The sequence below is a fragment of the Dermacentor variabilis genome, chromosome 7 (genome assembly GCF_050947875.1).
Source record: "Dermacentor variabilis isolate Ectoservices chromosome 7, ASM5094787v1, whole genome shotgun sequence".
NCBI lineage: Eukaryota > Metazoa > Arthropoda > Arachnida > Ixodida > Ixodidae > Dermacentor > Dermacentor variabilis.
Window position 1 is genome coordinate 56,409,195 of NC_134574.1, and position 21,332 is coordinate 56,430,526.

Consider the following 21,332-nt stretch of genomic DNA (forward strand, 5'->3'; position numbering starts at 1 on the left):
TGTCAAAAGACGTTTGTAGAACTCCATTATCGCCAGTGAAGGCTCAGAGGGTGGCGTCGCACAACGCTTAGTAAAGAATATCGGCTCAGTTCCCGCAGTAACGATGAAATCGGCGCACTTCCCTTGCCAGTAGCAGGCTTCCCGACAATGTGGCCAGCGCGCGCCGCCGTAGCAGATGATGCGAATCAGCCAAAACAAACGACTGGCGATCCCTCAAATGAACGTCTCGTGCAGACCGACTTCAGACGAGACGTTCATTTGAGTGATCGCCAGCCGTTTGTGCGCAGGCGCGAGTAAAGCGGGAGACACACAGTCCGATTCGGTGTCCGATCCGGCGTCCGACGCGCCGGAACGGCAGCCGGAATCGAGGTGTTTTGCCGTGCCGAAGCGCCGGATCGGACTAAAACCCCTCCATACACGTCTCCGCCGACTAGGTTTAGAGTACCGCCAACCTACCCTCATCCTCCACGCTCCTCTCCCACTCACCCCTTAGCTTCCGGTGTCAAGCGGAACTTACGTAGCTGCAGCTTCTTGTTCCGAGTGGAAGTGACGCTATGTTGTTTTGTGGTTTCTTTAGCGTTGTTTACTTTGTTTACGACACGCGCGTTATCAACATGATAGCATTGCCGACAGGAAATGCTATCATGCTGATAACGCGCATGCCATTCGTTACTGGAAAGTACCGGGCTCGCAGCATTAAAGAAAGGAAACGCACCAAGGCAGATGACGATTATCGTTGTGTAGCAGAAGGGGCACTCCAAAGTGTGTAAACTGTTCTTAGAGTGTACTACTTCAGCGGAATAGTACAGCTTATCCGCTTTGCATTCTTCTCATGGTGACTGCCACAGCTCTGCTAAGCACGTGCGGGGGTCTCACCATCATCTAACATCAGTCAAAGCGGAAATTCCCGCAGCGCAACTCCAGGAAGCGGAAACGCCAGAACCGGATATCTTGAAACCGGAAATGCCGGAACCGGATTTGGTGTGAAAGGAAGAAGCGGCGCACAACAAAGGTTGTCGCTACTTAAGAAAGCAGCGGTGAGGCGCGAATTGGCCGCAGCCAATGGCAGCGCGGCTGGCATGTCACGTTTTGTGACGTTCCCTCCACGTAGGCGGCGCTGGCTGGCCAGTTTCTCGCAGTCTTTTGTTTTTCCTTGCCTGCTGCAGTTTGTTTCCGACACGAAGTAGTTACCAGTTCAGTAAAGTTATCTCGAACGTGTGCCTGTTATGCAAAGTAGCGCCTAGTACACTAGCACCAAGCTAATGGCGAGATCGGGAGCCGCGACGCGAGGGCATTTCGCGGGCAGACGGCACACACCGACCGTCTGGGCGAGGCTGCTCTCTTCGCTTGCACGTTTGCCCTTCGCAACGACTGCGTCGAGTAAATAAATTGTATTTAATTACGGGTGAGCTAAGTGTACAGTGTTAATTGTTTTGGCAAAAATAAGCGCTCTTTGACGAGCTCGCGTTGGATCGCAAGCGCCGTCTGCCGCAGCGTCCGCCTAGCTAGGCCTACCTAAAGCCCTTCCATCCACGCGCCACCGTCGGCGGAAACGTGTATGGAGGGGCTTTAGGCCTACCGGCCCTATCACTTGCTGTTGGCGGAGCCGTCAATGGACAACGCGCCGTCGTGAAGTGTTCCGTCACTCGTAGGGGCATAATTTTATTGACAGCGTTCGCGTAAAGCGAAGCAGTGTTGTGCAGAGTTGTTTATATTGCGTTTCACGACGTGGATATGAAGTCAAGCTGGGCGGCTGTATCTGGGCGGAGCTTACGCGCCGCTCGATCTTTCGGATGCACGCACTGTGTGCCCCAAATCGTCGTATGCCGCATGCCGGAGCATGCGGCGCCGCACGTTGGATCGGGCGCCGAATCGTACCGTGTGTCTCCTGCTTAAGAGCAGGCGCGAGAGAAAAAATCTGGGGGCTTTTGCTCCTTGAATATATGACCCTGCCTAGGCACTACGAAGGAGGTTTCTTAGTGCGCGTTGTATTTGTTTGTCCCCAGACATGCCGGCATTGCGGAGTGCGGTCGAGTTTGTTTATGCTCTGCCGATGGCTTCCCCCGTATAGAAGCAGTGGGCGCCGATGCCCCATTTGGCGATGGCTGAAGGGGCAATGTTCTGACTGGTGTATATACAAGTCGCGGGTCGCTTTTTTCGTCGCGACGATGGATTGGATTTTTTACAAGCACTGCTCCAGGAGGGCGCACGTAACCGTTAAGCTGAGGTCTAAGGACAGCCCCTGAGGATATAATAAAGCAGGCGGCGCAGGATCTCCCGGGCACTCCAGGGGTAGCGGGGGATTCAAAGCTGGAAGCAGGGCAGCCCGCGGAGGCCGAAGCGTGCCAGGGGTGTTCGCATAAAAAAATTGGCTCTCGCGATAGCGCACAGCCGATCATTTATACACCCCTGGCACGCGCAGGCCTCGGCGAGCTGCAATCCACGGACAGTTTGGATTCTAGCTTTGGTGTCTCCGTTGCCGCTTTGGTGTACTCGAGGCGCCGTCAATAATGCGAAATAATGACTCGTTGTTATAATTAGTAAAAAAAAAAAACACGACTGAATAAATATAATTACGTCCAGCGGCCAACTTGTGACGCTAAGTTGAGCATTACCGCGACCCGCAACCTATTTCAATATATGCGGCCTGGGCTCTACTACGGTCGCTACCGCTCCCACATCTGTGATGTTATTTACAAGGTACATCGCCGTAAGGCGCGAGAAAGCTACGATCCGCCACGACTGACTTAGCACGACCGCCGCAGGTGCGAGACAGCCAGTCCGACACAGCGGGCGCCAAATCGGGCGTCAGTGCCCGCTGCTTCACCTATCTTACCGCGCCGGAAGCCAGTGTCCGAGCATAAACAAACCCGACCTAACTACGCAATGCCGATACGCCTATTGACAAACGTCTACAACGCGCTAGGAAACCTCCTTCGTAGTGCCTAGGCACAGTCATATTGGGGGCGAGGACTTACGGAGTCGCCATCTGTCCGAAGCGCCTCCCTTGCGTAGTATGAGGGATCACGCGGCGCGCTCCTCATAGGTTTGGCGTACGGCGCTTAATAAAAACACCACGCGGCAGCCCTCGTGTACATTTCTGTAAGTACTCTCAAAACGAGGGAACTTTATTACTGCCGAAATAATAATCTTGGGCATCAGGATCGTTTACAGACGTTATCTCTTTACCGAATACGTATACAGTGGAAAGCCACGGCGCGCGGTCGCCACGATGGAGTCTCCCGAACCGGATTCTTGCGTGATAGGTAGGTAAACGCTGAGCGCAAACTATGTGAAATATGTTCTTACAATGGGCGGTCTGTATAACCAAATGGCGCATAACAGAGTGAAGCCTCAATGCATGCAGCGATCACATGGGTTTGCATCTGCATGCATATCCGCGCACATTGTTGCGCTTTCACTGAGAGCGTTTTCGCACCGTGCTGTGAGCTTTAGGCCGCAGCATATGAGCATTTAACAGTCCACAAGCAACCATTGTTGTGTGACGTTATAAGAGCTGTTTAAGCACAATTTCATTTTAACGAAGGACTGCGACGCGTACGGCGACTGTGATGTGGCGTCGCTACGATTCAATATTATTTTTTCTAAATTCTTGGACGTTTCAATATTATTTCTAAAGTTCGCACTGCTTCTTTTTCGTAATCCAGTGCGTTAATTCATAACACGGACAAGACCATATGCCATGCCTTTATTTAATGTGCTTCTTACCACTCCCTTTCCATTCCAGTGAACTTGCCAATATCTAGCATCAACAAGTTCATAGACCAAACCGTCGTGATATTAGCCGGGCAGAGAGCGCGGGCGAACGTCTCAGTGCGCGTTTTCTGCTACTGACCGAACATCGCGCAGTCCCGGTGCCATAGCAGAATTATTCATCGCGTCTGTGCTTGCTGCATAACCGAGTTGTAGCCGATGGCTGTTTGCCGGTTCTAAGTTTCGCGAGCCAAGCTTCACGGAGCTTCTTGTCCTGCGGCTACGTGTGAATAAGTCGAACACCGGGCTCCGTTGCGTACGTCTGGCACTGCGGCACCGAGCCTACCATGCTGCACACCTTTAAAGGCCACCACTACCTATTATAGTGATTTCAAATGTTGTCAAGCAGACACCCACAGCGGGAAAGCCTCACCACTTAACTAGAACCGCAGCGCAGGGAGGGCTTTAAATTTTCGTTTTCAGCTCGCTTTGGCGCTTACGGAGCAGACGACGCGGCCGCTGTGTCCACGTGATCCCTCATCCCACGTCACGCCGACGGTGGCGCCAGCTCTTCCAGTGGTGGAGCTCGCCCCATATTCCTCCTCGATTCTCCTCGCCCTTTCTCCTGGGCTCCCGCGGACGGGCCAGAACATTCTATGGAGGTGCGCTATTTTAGGCCATTTGCACGCCCCAGTCATGTTGAAAATTTTGAGAAATGCTGATAACTGCATCGATAATGCTGAAGGCAACGTTCATGAGGAGGTTAGTTTTTTCCTAAAGCCGTATGAACGGTGTGTACAGATGTAAAAGCGAGTTTTGAGGCGAGTTCGGTACTGCAGATATTTTTTTCTGCCACATGATGAGATGCTTTACTTTGTGCGTCTGATCTAGCATTGCTTCTGTCACATGCCTCTGCGTGTGGCTTATTAAGCGAAAGCCTTAGATCTGTTTCAAGGTCGCATTCTGAGGTGCGGAAAATATCACGTGACCGAAGGAAGGCCGGAAGGGAACCAAAGTGTGTCCAGCCGTTATAAGAGATGATCACTGATTAGAAAAGTTAATTAATTATTGATTAGTGATTGTATTAAGATGGAGAAAAGTGTATTAAAAAGGAATAAGGTGTGTAAAGGAAAATTAAGGTGTATTAAGGTCGATGAAGGTGTATTAAAGTGCAATAATGAGCATTAGGGTGGATTAAGGTTGATGAAGCAGGATTATGGTGGATTAAAGAGGATTAAGGTCGATGAAGCAGGATGAAGGTGGATTAGGGTGAAATACGTTGCAGGGCTAAACATTGCTGCCTGCTGAATATTTTTTGCATTACTACATCATGACCACAATCATGATTGATTGCTCAACTTTCGAAATCAAAGCGCATTGATACAATGATTTCAGCTTGTGTTAAATCAATGGAAAAAGTTTCCCCGCAGAACGAAACCGCAGAAAGGTGGTTTTAAAACATTCGCTATTAAAGGGAAGATTCCTGGCCTCCGCCTATATAGGCGGAGGCCAGGAATCTCGGAGGCCAGGAATGATCGAGCACGCTTGCTTTTGATATCGATACATATATGTATCGATATCAAAATCAAGCGTGCTCGTTCATGTGAACACCCTCTGCACATTGCCTGCATCCGCGAGAAAACCAAATAGTAATCGTCGTCCACTCATGCATGTGTGGAAGTGCGGTTCAAAGCAAAATTACAAAAATCCAAGGTGTCCTTAGGTATCGCCTAAAAGACGCGAATGCGAAAGCCTTGTAAAGCATACTGTAACTCACCTTAATCCACCCTATTTCACCTTAATCATCCCTAAACGATCTTAATCCTCATTAATCACCGCTAATCCACCCCAATCCACCATAATCGACCTTAACCCTCTTTCATCAACCTTATCCCACCCTAATTCTCCTTAATATGCCTTAATACTTGTTGATGCATCATCATCATCATCAGTCTGGCTACAACCACTGCAGGGCAAAGGCCTCTTCCATACTTCTCCAACTACCCCAGTCATGTGCTAATTGTGGCCATGTTGTCCCTGCAAACTTCTTAATCTCATCCGCCCACCTAACTTTCTGCCACCCCCTGCTACGTTTCTGTTCTCTTGAAATCACCATAATCCTCCTTTATATACCCTAATACACTTAATACCCTTAACCCATCGTAATCAGCCTTAATCTTCCTTCATCCACCTTCATCCACCCTAATCCTCCTTAATACACCTTAATCCTTGTTCATGCACCTTAATCCACCCTAATTCAATTACTAACACGAATCATTAATTAACTTGGCTAATCATGAATCTCTTATACACGGGTCATTTCTGGCCTTCCTAGGTCGCGTGATATTTTCTGTTCACAACGCGACCTTGAAATAGAGATCTAAAGGATTCCGCCTGAAAACTTAAAAAAAAAAATGCAATGTGGACTAGCTTGCGCTCATCACTTGCCATACCGCAGGTATACTTGCCGCTATTTTTTTCGGGGCCTGCATTCATTGTATGACTGACGCACACATCGACGTAAGCTGAAAATAATACCTCCTCTACAAGCTGCTATTTCGATTATCAGTTAAATAGGCAAAGTATCCAACAATAACGAAAAGTGAGATCGTTAGGCTGTATCATCGCTCAAAATTGTTCCCAGCGGAAAGCAACCTATTGGGAGCGAGGACTTCGGGAATCGCCATCTGTCGGAAGCGCCTTGCTTGCGTAGTATGAGGGTTAACGCGGCGCGCTCTTCATAGGTTTGGTTGGCGGCGCTCAATAAAAATACCAAGCGGGAGCCCTTCTGCACATTTCTGTAAGTACTCTAGAAACGAGGGAAGTTTTGTACTGTCAAAAATAATAATTTTGGGCAAACAAAAATCACAGGATGGTTTACAGACACTATCTTTTTACCGAACACGCACAGTGAACGCCCACTGCATGCGGTCGCCGCGATGGAGTCACCCGAAACGTCTTCCTTGCGTGAAAGACCCACAGTCGCTGAAAGCGAACTATGTGAAATATTTCTTATAGTGGGCTGTCTGAGTAACCAAATGGAGCATAACAGAACCAAGCCTCAGTGCAGCAACAGCACGGCTTCGCTGTGACCGACTACGCGTCTGCATGCATGTCCGCGCACAATATGTTTCGCTTTCTCTTCGAGCGCGTTTTCGCACCGCTTTAGGTCGCAGCATATGAGACAGTACACAAGCAACATTGCTGCGCGGACACCATCAGAGCCGTTCAAAAATAATTTCGTTATAACTAGGGGCTTTGACATACATATGGCGGCGACTTGTGAGGTGCCGTCGCGACGATTTAATATCCTTTTTTTTCTTCTAAAGCCTTGAACATTTCAATATCACTATTTCTCAAGTTTATCGGTCTTCTCAGTGAGCAGTTACCAGCTGCTTCTTAAACCAGTACATTTCATTGTTTGGTGCTACACAAGCATGAACATATGCCATGCCTTTTTTACACTGAATTGCCAGTACACTAGAAATTTACACTGACTTTTTCAGTACCTAGCATTAACAACTTCGTAGGCCAAAGCTTTGAGGCATTAGCCGGTGAGCGATCACGGGCGAGCATGTCAGTGCGCGCTAAATTTCCGCTACTCACAGAACATCGCAGCCCCGACGCCGTATCATAAATTTTCCTTGCGGAAGTACTTGCTGCGCACCTGTAGCCGATGGCTGCTTGCCGGTTCTAAGTTGCGCGATCCAAGCTTCGCGCAGCTTCTTGTCCTGCGCGTAGCGTGTGAAGGCTGACACCGGGCTACGTTGTGTACGAACGGCACTGCGGCACCGAGCAGCAGCCTACCACATTGGACGCCTTCAAAGGCAGCCACTACCCATTATAGGGCTATGAAAAGTTGTCAAACACCCGAAGCGGTGAAACCTCCCCACTTGATCAGAACCGCAGAGCAGGTGGGACTTTAAACTTTTGTTTTCAGTTCGCTTCGGCGTTTCTGAAGCAGCCGACGCAGCCGCTGCGTCCACGTGATCCCTTATACCACGTCACGCCGACGGCGGCGCCAGCGTTTCCAGTAGTAGAACTCGCCCCCATATTGCTGCATTTCTGGCTGAATAACAACAGTTGGCGGCGTGCGAGGTACGTGATGCAGTCCCACCATAATATTAAGCATGCTGAGGACAACCTTATTTTTGTGCAACGTACAAATTGCCGCAGCAAGAACGCTGGTGAGCAGGCCGGAAAAATTAAAAAAAATCAGCATTAAGGGATGTTTTGATACGAGCAATAAGACGCCTCACCTCGCAGTTTTGCTGCATGCTGACCTGGCAGGGTGGCCGTATCAGGCCCCGGACTTTCGCGATGGACTCCTTTCAGTGCTAACTGCAACGGATATCCTCGGCGCTGGACAATACCAGATGAGCCATTTGTGGTTAGTGACATGTGTTAATAGCATGGCGAAACAGAGACTTGTCGACAAAGGCGAGTTGTTGGTGAAGGGCCTCAAGTGCCTTGTCATAGACCCGGAATGTAAGAATATCAAGATGAAGCTTCTTTGGCTTCCCCAACACATCGAACAGAGACGAATTGTTTAAGCGCAAGAGCCATATGGCACAGTGCAGTCTATCACGAGAGAAATGTGGCGGTGTGACGGCATGGAGCGCTAGCAAATGACTAATCGAGGCATGGCGTTTACATCGAAGGATGGAGTTTCTGCCAGCAATCTGCCTCATCTACTGAGCATATACGGGCCCCAGTGCCCCATCTTAGTTCCTGGCCGACCACCACTTTGCCTCCGGCGCAACAGAGTCGAGCATATCCGGCGACAATGCAGAACACCGCGCTACAGTAACTATCACCGCTACGGTCACCTTGCAGATGCATGCATGGGAACCTACGCTGAAAAGTTCGTGGGAGTAGACAAGCTGAAGATGAGACCACCATCGATCATCTAATGGATGTGAGTGAAGTTGTGGATGAAGCCGGTGAAACACTCTCTGAGGCTCATCGACAGGAGCAGATTAAGCCTTCATCGGCTGACAATAGCCTTAGCCAGAAGCTTGCTGACGAGACAAAGCCTGATGAAAACAAGTTGCCTGATGACGAACCAACTATGTCATGGGCAGAATTGCCACCAGTTCAAGATCACCCACCATCAATGGAATCTGCAGGATCGTTGAGCAAGGCCTATAAGAAGCGGCCGGCGCCATCTGACAATCCATCGCCCTCGGGAAAGGAGGCACGCGTTCCCAAAGTGTGAAAGTCGACAAAACCGCTCCGAGGAACGCCTACTCCTGCAGATGGCTCTTGTGTTAAAGTGCAACAAAAGGTCCCCAGTGCATCACCTCATCTAGAAGGGAGTGATGCACCTCTGGAGCAGCGTTTAGACGCTGCACCTACATAGGTAATCATGGCGGGCACTCTTCCCTTCCATTTTGGTACCTTACATGTCCGTGGCTTATACGCAGTAAGCAACGGCAAGTACAGCTTCTTTGTTTGTTACGCAATAGAAAATTAATTATTGCTGTTATCCAAGAAACAAAGATTGAATCAGGCGAAAACACAGAAGTAGCTCTATCTCCATTCATATCTGACTATTCGTTTAAGTCATGTAGTAGGCGTTTCCGCCGGTTGTATGTTATTTGTTAGAAAACATTTACAATGTGATTTGCTACATTTGTTTGCTGATAGGGAAGGGCGCCTGATATGGTGCGATATTGATATCAGCGTACGTGTGAGCTTTAGAGTCGTGTGTGTTGAAAACACGGAGGACGGCAGACATCACACGTACGCAGAATGGCCGCGAGAATAAAAGATCGCGCTCGACAGATTTACTCAAGAAGTAGTGAAACGATGCAGACGCCCTTCGTCGACGCCAAGCTAGCACACATGTGGGCGGCGCGGCACTCACTCCCGCGAAGATGGAAGCGTCAACGTCGAAACGGGAAGCTCGTCAAACGCAAAGCGATACTCAACAAACAGATCGCTGAATACGCAACCAAGCTGTGCCGAGAGAACTGGATGAGTACGTGCGACGGGCTGCAGGGAAAGCTGTCGGCGCGCAAGACCTGGTGCCTGCTCAGGCACCTGATCGACCCGTTGAGCAGCAAGACCGCAACTAACCGCAACCTCACCAAAGTTATGAACGCTTACGATGGCAACGGCCAAAGGCTCATTGAAGACCTCAAGGCGATCTACCTCAAGACGGAGGGAGCGCGATTTCCGATACCGGAGGAGCACAAGGGACCGGAAAATCCGGCATTGGATGAACCGTTAATCACCATCACGGAGTTATTAACAACCATAGAGGAAAGTAATAAGACGAGCGCACCCGGAACGGACGCCATTACATACAAGCTGCTCAACAACATGAGCGATGCGGCGGCACGCGGGCTCCTGGTTTACATCAACAGAACATGGGAAACCTCGAAGTTGCCCGCAGAATGGAAAGAGGCCGATGTGCGGTTCATACCGAAACCCGGCAAACCTCTGACGATCGAGAATATGCGCCCGATCTCGCTCACGTCATGTGTGGGCAAGGTCATGGAACACATGGTTCTCAGAAGGCTTCAAGCACACCTGGACGAGACGTGTCAGATGCTGGCGACCATGTAGGTATTCCGCCAGCACCTGAGCACCCAAGACGTCCTGATTCAATTACACGAACTAGTGATTAAGATAGCAACGAAGCACGCGCCCCGGGCTATACTGGCTTTGGACCTCAAGGGGGCCTTCAACAACGTGTCCCACGCCAGCATGTTCGAGAACCTGCGCAAGACAGGGTGTGGCCGCAAGACCTACGGCCATATTAAAGATTTCCTAACCAATAGAACGGCGACTATCCGGATAGGAAAGGAATGGTCCGAGCCTGTGGATCTAGGAGACAGGGGTACCCCACAAGGGTCGGTCCTGTCGCCTCCGCTTTTCAACCTGGCCATCCTGCCCTTGCCCGAGCTACTCAATTAGATCGAAGGCGAGGACCACGCGTTCTATACCGACCATGTAACGGTGTGGACGAACCGCTCGGGGTCCGATGCCTGGGCGGAGGAAGCCCGGCAGAGAGCGGCAACGACCATCCACGAGTATGCCACGACCTCCGGCCTGAGCTGCGCTCCCCAGAAATCGGAGCTGCTCATGGTACAGCCCAGAGGACCAAGGAAAGAGCCACCGCCGAACATAATTATCACCATCGACGGCACAGAGATCACGCCAACGCAGCAGATCCGGATACTGGGCCTGCTATTGCGCAGTGACGGCAAGGCGCACGCAGCCGCCAACAAAATGAAGACCACATCAGAGCAGGTCCTGAGCATGATCCGGAGAGTCACCAACCGGAACAGAGGGAACAAAGAAGAAGACGCACTGCGCCTGGTGCAGGAATTGATCGTGTCACGCGTAACGTACTCTGACCCGTACCTCCAGCTTATGAAGGTGAACCGCGAGACGCTGAACACGACGATAAGAAAAGCAGTCAAGTTCGCCATGGGCATCCCAGTCTACTCGTCAATGTAGAAGCTGCTGGACATGGGGTGCCCACAACACGGTGGATGAGCTGGTGGAAGCACACCTATCCCACCAGAGAGTAAGGCTGAGCCAGACAGAGCACGGCCGGGCCGTCCTACGCAAGATAGGATGGCAAATTGAACAGCAACCGACAACGGGGCCGCTCCCCACAACGTGGAGAAATAATAAGACCAAGCCTCCGCCCCCCCCCGGAACATGCAGCCGGGGAGGAACGACGAGAGACGCTCTGCGCGAGCCAAGCCACTGGCTCGACAGCTGGAAGGCGACCCCAAAGTTCTCTACGCGGATGCCTCGCTTCCCAAGCACGGCACCAGAGCAACGGCGGTCGTCACCACCATCGATAAACTGGTCACAGGCGCGTCTATACGGACGACGAATACAGCCGAAGTAGAAGTGGCCGTGGCTTTTGCACTCGCACAACCTGGAGTGAGGAGCGTGGTCACAGACTCCAAGACCGCCTACGAAAGCTACCGCAAGGGGAACATCTTTCCCGCGGCACTAGCGATCCTCAGCAAACGCAAATCACCGGGACGGGCCGTTGAGCTCGTATGGGTCCCGGCTCACTCGCAAGTGGAAGGCAACGCACTCGCTGACCACTATGCCCGAGAACTGCCAATCCGGGCCGAGGACGAACCAGAGCTACCGCACCCCATGATAAATTACAAAGACATCACCGAAATGTACAGAAGCGGCAGATGTAGGCTTCCCCGTCCGCATCCGCAACTCAGCCGAAGGAAGGAAACGATCGTGCGACGCACGCAAGAGGGGTCGCTAGCGCATCCCGTGCTCTTGCTCAAGATGTTCCCAACAGAGCATGACACTTCATGCCCGTTTTGCAGACGATCAGAAGGCACTCTAGCACACATCCTTGCAGAGTGCACTAAGCTCAAGAACCCACCACTGCTATCGAAGAACCATAGCTATCGAAGAATCATCAATTTTGGCATTTGAAAAAAATAATAATTACAAAGCTTTGTATGGACTTCTGAGTGAATTGCATCAGCTTGAATGTTTACATCCGGGTCAATATATTGATGATATTCATAGTGCCAAGGCATAGTTACATTACAAGCTTTGTACACAGAAAAATACAGGCCTGCACTAGTGCGTGCGCGAGCGGAGCGTTTCCTGGAAGAACAGCATTGCTGTAGGACCCTTAGTGATGAACGGCGATACACGCTGTCTAAACAAATACTAGATATAGAGCATGGTAGAATCATTCTTAGTGAGCCTACTCTAATATCCAAAGCGCTTTTCGAACATTATTAAAAACTATTATGAGACCATAAGCTATTGGATACAGATGCTGCCAAAAAATTGTGTCGTTGCTGCCCCAGTTAAATCAGGATGATTATGATTATGCAAATCAAAACATTGATATTAATGAGGTAACTGCATGCATCGATTCTTTAGCAAAGGGCAAGACGCCCGGCCCTGATGGCCTTACTGCCGAATTTTATCAGTGTTTTCGTTCCCTCTTATCGCCGTTATTACTTCAGGTGCACCGCGAGGCCTTGGAAGTAGGGAACAGCTAACCGCCACAATGCACGAAGGGGCACACCGTCCTTATAGCCAAAAGCGACTATGAGACTTTAATTGCAAAAAATGGATGGATATCGGCCTATCTCCTTATGCAATGTGGATTATAAAGGTAAAAAAAAGTATTAGTTAAGCGTTTGCAAGTCGTAATAAGATCTGTGGTCGGTGACCATCAAACATGTGGCATCAGGGGCCGATCCACTGAGACGAACATTCATGTTGCGAGATCGGTGCTAGAGTGTGTAGCTGAGGGGATTGGGCAGGACACAGTCGCACTGCTGTCTCGCTACCTAGTGTTTTTGAATTTTTTCGACGTTTAGTCAAATAGATTTGTCGAAGACGTCGGACGACTCGCCAAGGTACCTTCCCTACCGGAGGCCGGGGGGGCCTTCGCCTCCCGTCGCTTCGATAGGAGCCTGCAGAAGAGCCCGATCTGGTAGCGGCGAGAGCTCCGTCATGACTACGCCTGACCTGACACCGGGCCAGAGGCCGCCGACTGACCCTGAGAGCAACCGTGACTGTAAGCGATACAAGGCTACAGAAACAGACGATGAGTCTACGCTTATTGACGATTGTGACATAGCTGACATCACAGATCTGGACGATGAAGGCTTCAGGCTTGTGCGTCACCGCAAGAAGAGGACCGTCGGAATCCCAGTGATTGTTACGCCTACCACAGAGGGAGCCGACCTGAAAAAAGTAAATGCCATTGTTCTGTCTACGGAAATTGAAAAAATTCTTGGCGCATCGCCAGTTAGGAGCCGATTTACTGCTGAAGGAGCCCTGCTTCTAGATGTACAAACAGAAGAGCATGTGAAGTCCCTTCTCAGCTGCAAGTCAATCTCAGGGACTGCAATCTCAGCACGAGTGCCCAATTCGTACCTGCAAAACACGTGCATTATTAGAGGAGTACCGAAGTGGTACACTGACGAGAAACTATTGCTATACCTAAAACCACAAGGAGTTTACCATGCAAGGAGAGTCACGTGACGCGTCCAAATTTCCGAAGCCGATTGGGAGTCCAGGCGAACCAGCTCCGTGGTTCTTACGTTCGCTCCAAATACAGACCGTCCAGAGAAGATCAACTTGGGCTTCACAAGACACGAGACTATTGACTACGTTGAGACACCACCTCGGTGCTTCAAGTGTCAGCGCTATGGACATGTGGCCAAATACTGCCGTGGTGAGCAGCGGTGTAAGAGATGTGGAGGGCCGCACGATTTCAAAACATGCGCGTGCAGAGAGAACTTTCTATGTGCAAACTGTAGTGATGGTCATCCAGCTAGTTATAGCAAGTGTCCTACGCGGGCAGCGGCAATAAAGCGTAAGAAAACGTTTATCTTGGGGCCAACAGGAAACGATGAGAAAAATACGACGAAGAAAAAGACAGAAAATCACAGAGTCAGACGAAATGAAATGGAGCTCAAAGAGTGAAACTGATTTTCCAAGCCTGAAGCCTTCTCCAGGAATCCAGGACACAGTGGCGCCATCGCGCAGCGGACCGGCTAAATTAAAGCAGTCAAATAAATGAACAGAGGCCCCGTAAACGAGAAGACTGCTGAACAACCGGAACAGCGAAGTTATGCGTCTGTACTGCAGCGACCCCAATCGCGTTGCGATGAAAGCACACCACAGGAGGACTGTCAGCAGGTGCTACGTGCTCTCTTCAAGGCCTTGCGATCACACATAGAGAAGATGCCGGCGAGCTCGATGAAGGAAATGCTCGAAGTAGTCCTGGCTCTCGAGTCAGTGATTCTCAGCTCTGCCTCTTTTTAAAGCACCTAGCAATATGGATGCGGTCAGGACACAATGTTCACCATCTCGTCCACAGGTGCCACTTATTATGCAATGGAACTGTGCGGGTCTTGCGTGCCATTTACCTGAACTGTCGCTTTTCTTACGCAACATGCCTGTGCCAATATTGGCCCTGTCCGAGGCTGGTCCTCCAAGTTCCAGATCAATTGCTGGTTATGTCGCACATGGAAACCAAAGTATTCCGACATTTCCGAACGGAATCGCCATGCTATATGTGAGACGTGAAATACCACATAACGTTCTACCAGTTCGAGACCTTTGCAGCAGTGCTTTGGAAGTCACTGCTGTACAAGTGCGGCTGGGAAACCGAAGCCTCAGTGTGGTCTCCGTGTATGTGAGCTCTCGCCTGAAGGTCTCGATGGGAGAAATTATAAGAGATATTTGCAGCCGCTGCCCAGCTCCTAGGATTTTATGTGGCGACTTCAACGCGCACCATACTCTCTGGGGCGACAAGGCCACTGATGCACGTGCAAAGCAACTTGTTAGTGCTTTAAACACCGAGGGACTCTGCGTGGCAAATGACAAACAGCCAACGTTTTTTCGACCACCGTCCTCTTACAGTGTCATTGACTTGACGTTACATTCAACGGACATCCTCGCATCGTCAACGACTAGTAAAGATAGAATGGGCAGTGATCATTTTCCTGTATTCGTTAACATTGCTGGATATAGAACCAACGGCCGAAGATCCTGTCCTGTGACGCATTGGAATACGTACAGGGACGGCCTAAGCGAATCATCTGGAGACCTGTTCGCGGACATGCTACGTAGCAAGAGATTGGCTACCGCTGAGCTGAAGCTACCCGACCACTTTCCTGCTCCGGATCTAAAGCTCAAAAATCTATGCGCTGCCCGTAGAAGAGCGGAACGGAGGCTTATGAGGACGAAGGGCGACCCACCAATGAAGACTATATGTAACAGGATTAACGCAGTAATTCGACGCTTTGCAAGGAAACGAAGAAGAGATCAATGGGCATCATTTTGTGCAAGCCTATCGGTCTTCACGCCAGTTCCACGGATATGGTGGGTCGTTAATAACCTTGCTGGAAACTTTCGACCAAACAAGCCATTTGAAGCCCTAGCATTGAAGTTAGGCAAGACACTCGCTTGTCTTATGAATGCCTTCGCTGAAATATACTCTTCCGGAAGGTCATCCGGGAAAACCAACCCGTCCCCGCCGCTATCGTCGTCTCTAATGGATGCTCCTTTCACACTCAGAGAGTTGGAACTAGCTATGAGTAGCCTCCGACGTCGCTGTGCGGTGGGACCTGACCTTATCAGTAATCAGATGCTGACTAACCTACCGGCTGAAAGACGACATCATTTGCTGGCATTTTTTAACCAAGCGTGGGCCAGCGGGGATATCCCACATTTATGGAAGGTAGCATGGGTGGTACCGGTTCTGAAGCCTGGAAAGAATCCTGCAGCTCTGGACTCATACAGACCGGTATCACTGACCTCGTGTGCAGCGAAGCTAATGGAGAAGATGGCGTGCACAAGACTCACTTGGTATGTCGAGCAGGGTCGAAAAGTACCATCGTGCATGACTGGGTTTCGGCAGCGTCTAAGCGCTCAAGACAATGTGCTGGACCTGCTAAGCCACATAGAACATCACAGTGCGGATGGCCTGTCGACACTTGCTGTTTTCACGGATGTTTCTAAGGCTTACGACTACGTGTCTCAAAGAGCCATCATCAGCCAGTTGCAAGTTATCGGCGTCACGGGTCATCTCTTGCACTTCATACATACGTTCCACAATGATCGTTCGCATCAGAGTTCGTCTTGGCGACACTTTGAGCGATGAAATACGTATATTTCGCGGTGTGCCACAGGGGAGTGTTCTATCTCCCTTACTATTTAACACTGCCATGAGTAGCCTCCCAAGAGTGCTAAACCATCGAACACCAGTAGAGACATCTATATATGCCGATGATATCTGCATATGGGTCTCCGGCTACCAGCATCGCCGCCTCGCACGAATAGCCCAGGGAGCAGTAAAAGCCATTCAGGGTCACTTGGCAGCGATTGGATTATCACTATCAGCAGAGAAATCATCATTCGTACTATTTCCTGGAGTAAAAAGAAAATCTACACGCTTGACGCTGAATTTGGACGGATAACAGATTCGACAAGTCACCAACGTCCGATTTCTGGGCGTTGCCTTAGACCACAGGCTACTATGGCGCCGCGGTGTTGACCACGTTGTGGCGTCATCGTCACCCATACTACATGTGCTCAAGCGAGTCGCTGGCATACGCTGGGGCAGCCACCCGACGTCGATACTACGGCTACATACAGCGTTGATTACCAGTCGAATCCTGTATCAGCTACCTCTGATGTCACCCTCAGACAGCCAATACAAGCGCTTAGAAGCCATCCACAGAAAAGGTATCCGACTTTGCCTTGGAGTCCCTCAGACAGCGTCAAACAAGAAAGTGCTCTACGAGGCTCAGTCACGCCCTCTACGACTTCTGGCTTCCCAGGCTCTGATGATCCAGCTCCTACGATTGAGTGAGTCTACGCCCGGTAGAGCCCTCTTACGATGTATAGGTAACAGGCCGCGCTCACATTTTTATGCAGCATTGAACACGCTTCGCGTATTAGGGTTGCGCTGCTCGAGACTGAGGGAAAAGATAGAACCACCCTGGACATTCGAGGACATCACATGCAACTTAAGTGTACCACGATTGCAATCAAAGAGCTGCATTCCATCTGCAGAAGCCAAGTCATTAGTCCTGGAACACCTGAACACGATTTACCCGAATCACCTACAAGTATGCACAATTGGCTCTGTCAAGGCAGACGAAGACCGCTGCGCAGCTGCATTCTATATTCCCTCTCTAAGATATACGTGGTCTGGCCGTCTGGACTGTATAGCCTCGTCTACAGTTGTGGAAGGCGTAGCAATAGCTTCTGCTCTGCGGAAATTAAAGACTTTGCCTTCTCAGAATGTGGTTGTCCTTACGGACTCAAAGGCCGCATTACAACAAATATACCGTGGTTTGCCATCCCTCAAGTTCCCACGCAAATCACTAGCCATCGTGAAAGAACTCAACAACAAAGGCTTCACAGTAAAGTTTCAATGGATTCCTTCCCACATTGGTATCTCAGGAAACGAAAAACCTGATGCGCTTGCATACGCAGCGCTCTATCATCCTCCCAAAATCAAGGCTCCAAAGAGTAATCAAGTGCAAAAATCTGACATTCGAAATCACTTTGCGTCGCTTTGGGTACCACCGCATATGCCCTGCGTAACCAAGAGATTGCATCGATAGGAAGCCACACTTCTATATCGAATAAGGACAGGATCTGCTAATACATCGGCCTGGTTATTTAAAACGGGGCGAATCAATTCTCCGAACTGTACGGCATGGAACGAGACAGGAGACATTGAGCACTTTTTGTGGTCCTGCCAGCAATTCCAAGATGAAAGAGACACTCTCCTGAAAAATCTGCAAAACAAGGACCTTCCGCATGCGCGCCTGCAACACCTTATATTTCCCGAAGGATCAGTTATAGCCCGCAAAGAAACTTCACGTCTCCTCATCGATTTCTGAAGAGAGACTGGTTTGATGGACATATGGTGAAACCCTTCAGCGGTATTGTGCGAGACGCTCGGGCGGAGCAATTGCCGGCCTTGTTCGCCAGGCTAAACCCGCCTGTTGCTACAATTCACCACCACCAGGGGATTGGGCAGGTAGCAATGGTACAGCTAGATAAGGCTAAGGCGTTCGACAGAGTGAATCACTCATTCTTGTTTACTGTACTAGCGCATATAGATATCGGATCCCTTCTCTTTAGAGGTGTCAGAATATGTTATGCTAATGGCTCAACGAGGCTGATAGTGAATGGCTCTATCTCCGATCCGATTAAGCTTGTATCATCAGTAAGACAAAGATGCCCTTTGTCATCGCTTCTGTTCTGCTTGTACTTAGGGCCACTTTGTATGAGCATTCTGGAAGAATAAAATTTCGAAGTGTTTAAATGACCGTCTAATGAGGTTCAGGTTCTTGCACATGCAGACGACGTGGACTTTATTTTTTGTACTGATCAAAAGAGCATAAAGACTGCTCTTTAAATTACTGAAGGATGTTGTGCAGCTCCTGGTGCAAGCGTTAACTTTGAAAAGAGTTCAGGTTTTTTTGTTTGGATTATGGGCCACAATGCCATCACATTACGCAGACATTCAATGGAAAATGAGATCTGCGTTGTTTAGGTGTACCTCTCTCAGAGTATGAAAATAGCAACACTCATTGGCCGGGAGAAGTCGGAAAAATTCAACGTAAAGTTAATTCATGGCGAGGGCGGAATATGCCGATGTTCAGTCGCGCTGAAGTGTGCAACATGTTCTTAGCTTCCCGTTTTATGCATGTGCTGCAAGTACTGCACTGCTCACGACTTCGCATTCAGGCACTGCATTGCGTATTTCCAACATTTATTTGAGTTCGAGTTGTGAATTGATGCGGCGCGACAATCTGTTCCTCCCTCTTCAACGAGGTGGTCTAGGATTGGTCCATCTCTTCGTCAGAAAAATTGTTTCTCCCCTGTTTTTCTTTCGAGACAGGGACCATCCGTTCTATATTTTATATATATATATATATATATACACACACGTTAGACCGACGTCAGACCTATACTCCAGGGAAACCCAGCCCAGCAATGGCATCGCAGCCCAGCAACGAGATCGACTTGACAGCGTTCTTTGGGAAAGCTCTGCCATCGACTCCACGCTTTATGAACTTGCTGGTGCCGCCCGGCCATGTGTATGTTTCCTTTTGAACTCTGTTTAGTTCACCACCGTTCAGTGTGTTTTGTGTAGTGATAATTTCTATGTCCACTGTTAACTGTTCGTTGTATTTCTTTTGCCTTCATCATTGATCTAGATTACGTGCATGTGTGTTCTTGTTCTTGTGTTTGTTGTGTTTCGTTTAAATTGTGTGTCGCTGTCAGTCGATAAATGAATTTTCCCTTTCTTTGTCCCTACTCTGACTGTTTCGCTGTGTTCGCTTGAGTACAGAACGACCAACCGGCTTGTATATCCCGTCGACGACTTTGCGCCGACAGCGAACGGTTGACAAGGCATGACAATCTCCGATCTCGCCCCAAATTGCAGTGCGATATCTACGTGGCAGTAAGTTCTTTTAATAATTTGTATTTTATTTATGAACACCGTAAGCCTTGACAGGCGCATACAGGAGTGGACATACAAACAGTACAGGCGTATGATTTTGTCATACAGGGTACGCATGAACTATAGAACAGAAAGGCAAACGGTTACAATAGACAAGCCATGCACGTAAAAAATATTTAATACAAGTAAACAAAAACTAAGTGTACAATTGATTCGGCATGTAAAGTGCAAGAAATAGTTAACACACAAAAAAATGCATTATGGACGCGCCGTGTGATGTACAAACAGTATCGAATGCAATGAATATTAACATGTGTATCCAATGGACAAACGTGTGCAAAAAAACCTAGTGCAGAAAAGTACGAAAGAACGCACGGACACCGGCGTGTGCCCGTTTGCGGCATGGAAATGCGTCATTGACAATTTTTTTTTGACGTAAGCTGGGAGCAAAGACGAGAACAATGCGTTCATCACTCTGGTAATGACTCGAAGTGCAATTTGAGTGCCGACACGAATGATTACACGGAATGTAAGCAAAGAACGTCACTTTGATGGTAATTCCAGAGCTCTGCTGTTAAAGAAAAAGATAAAAATAGTATTTTAGTGTTCTATAAAGTACAAAAGGGGGTCTACCGCATCTAGCATGGTTACTCCTACTGGAGTGACGTTCAAGGACCATCAGGTAGTCCGGTTTTGTTAAGTTTATGACGTCATGGTAAAGAAGACAACGAAACTTCAAACAGCGCTAACTTCCTCCGACCACGGAAGTGTTGGTTGGAGCGGAGCGCAGTTACGCTGGCATACCTTGAATATCTTGTGTATCTGAACCGGAGCGCCCTGCTTTGGATCTTTCCCAAGGTCAGGCTTAAATATTTTTGAAGCGGGTTCCGTGCTATGCTGCCGTATTCTGATATCGGCCTTACGAGAGTCTTATAAGCAGTTAGTTTCACCGAAGTACGGGATATAGCTAACTTTCTGCGTAAAAATCTGAGTTGTTTGTACGCGTGTGCGAAAGCTTTATTGATATGTACGTCCCACTTCGACGATCTTGTAATTATGACACCATCATACTTCATTAAGTCAACTTGTTCCACAGAAGTATTCATTAACTGACATGTGAAATGCAAAGGTTATTTTTTACGTGTTGCAGTCATACATATAGTTTTTGTTAATTTGCATGCCCCATTTTTCGCACCGGGTAAAGGTGCTATAGAGACGTGTCACGCTGTGTCTGCTCATCGACTGTTTTAACAAGTGTGTAAATAATGTCGTCATCCGCAAAAAGCCGTATTGTTACTCCTGGTTTCATACATTTATAGATGTCGTTAATACATACAAGAGACAGAATTGACCCAAGAACCGATCCCTGTGGCACAACAGAAAGAACACCAAGATGGTCTGATTAAGCAGTATTTGCGCAAACAAACTAAGACAGATTAGAGTAATAGGCTTCAATCCATGAAACAATCCTGGAGTTAATTCCAGTTGATCTGAGTTCGAAGATTAGTAAAGTGTGCAGAACGCGGTCGGAAGCCTGCGAAAAATCGATGAGAATTGTGTCAGCTTGCGGTCTTCAATCGATTGTTGTAGCAAAGTGGCGTATAATTTCTAAATGTTGGGTAACATTTGAAAGCCCTTGCGTGAAGCCCTG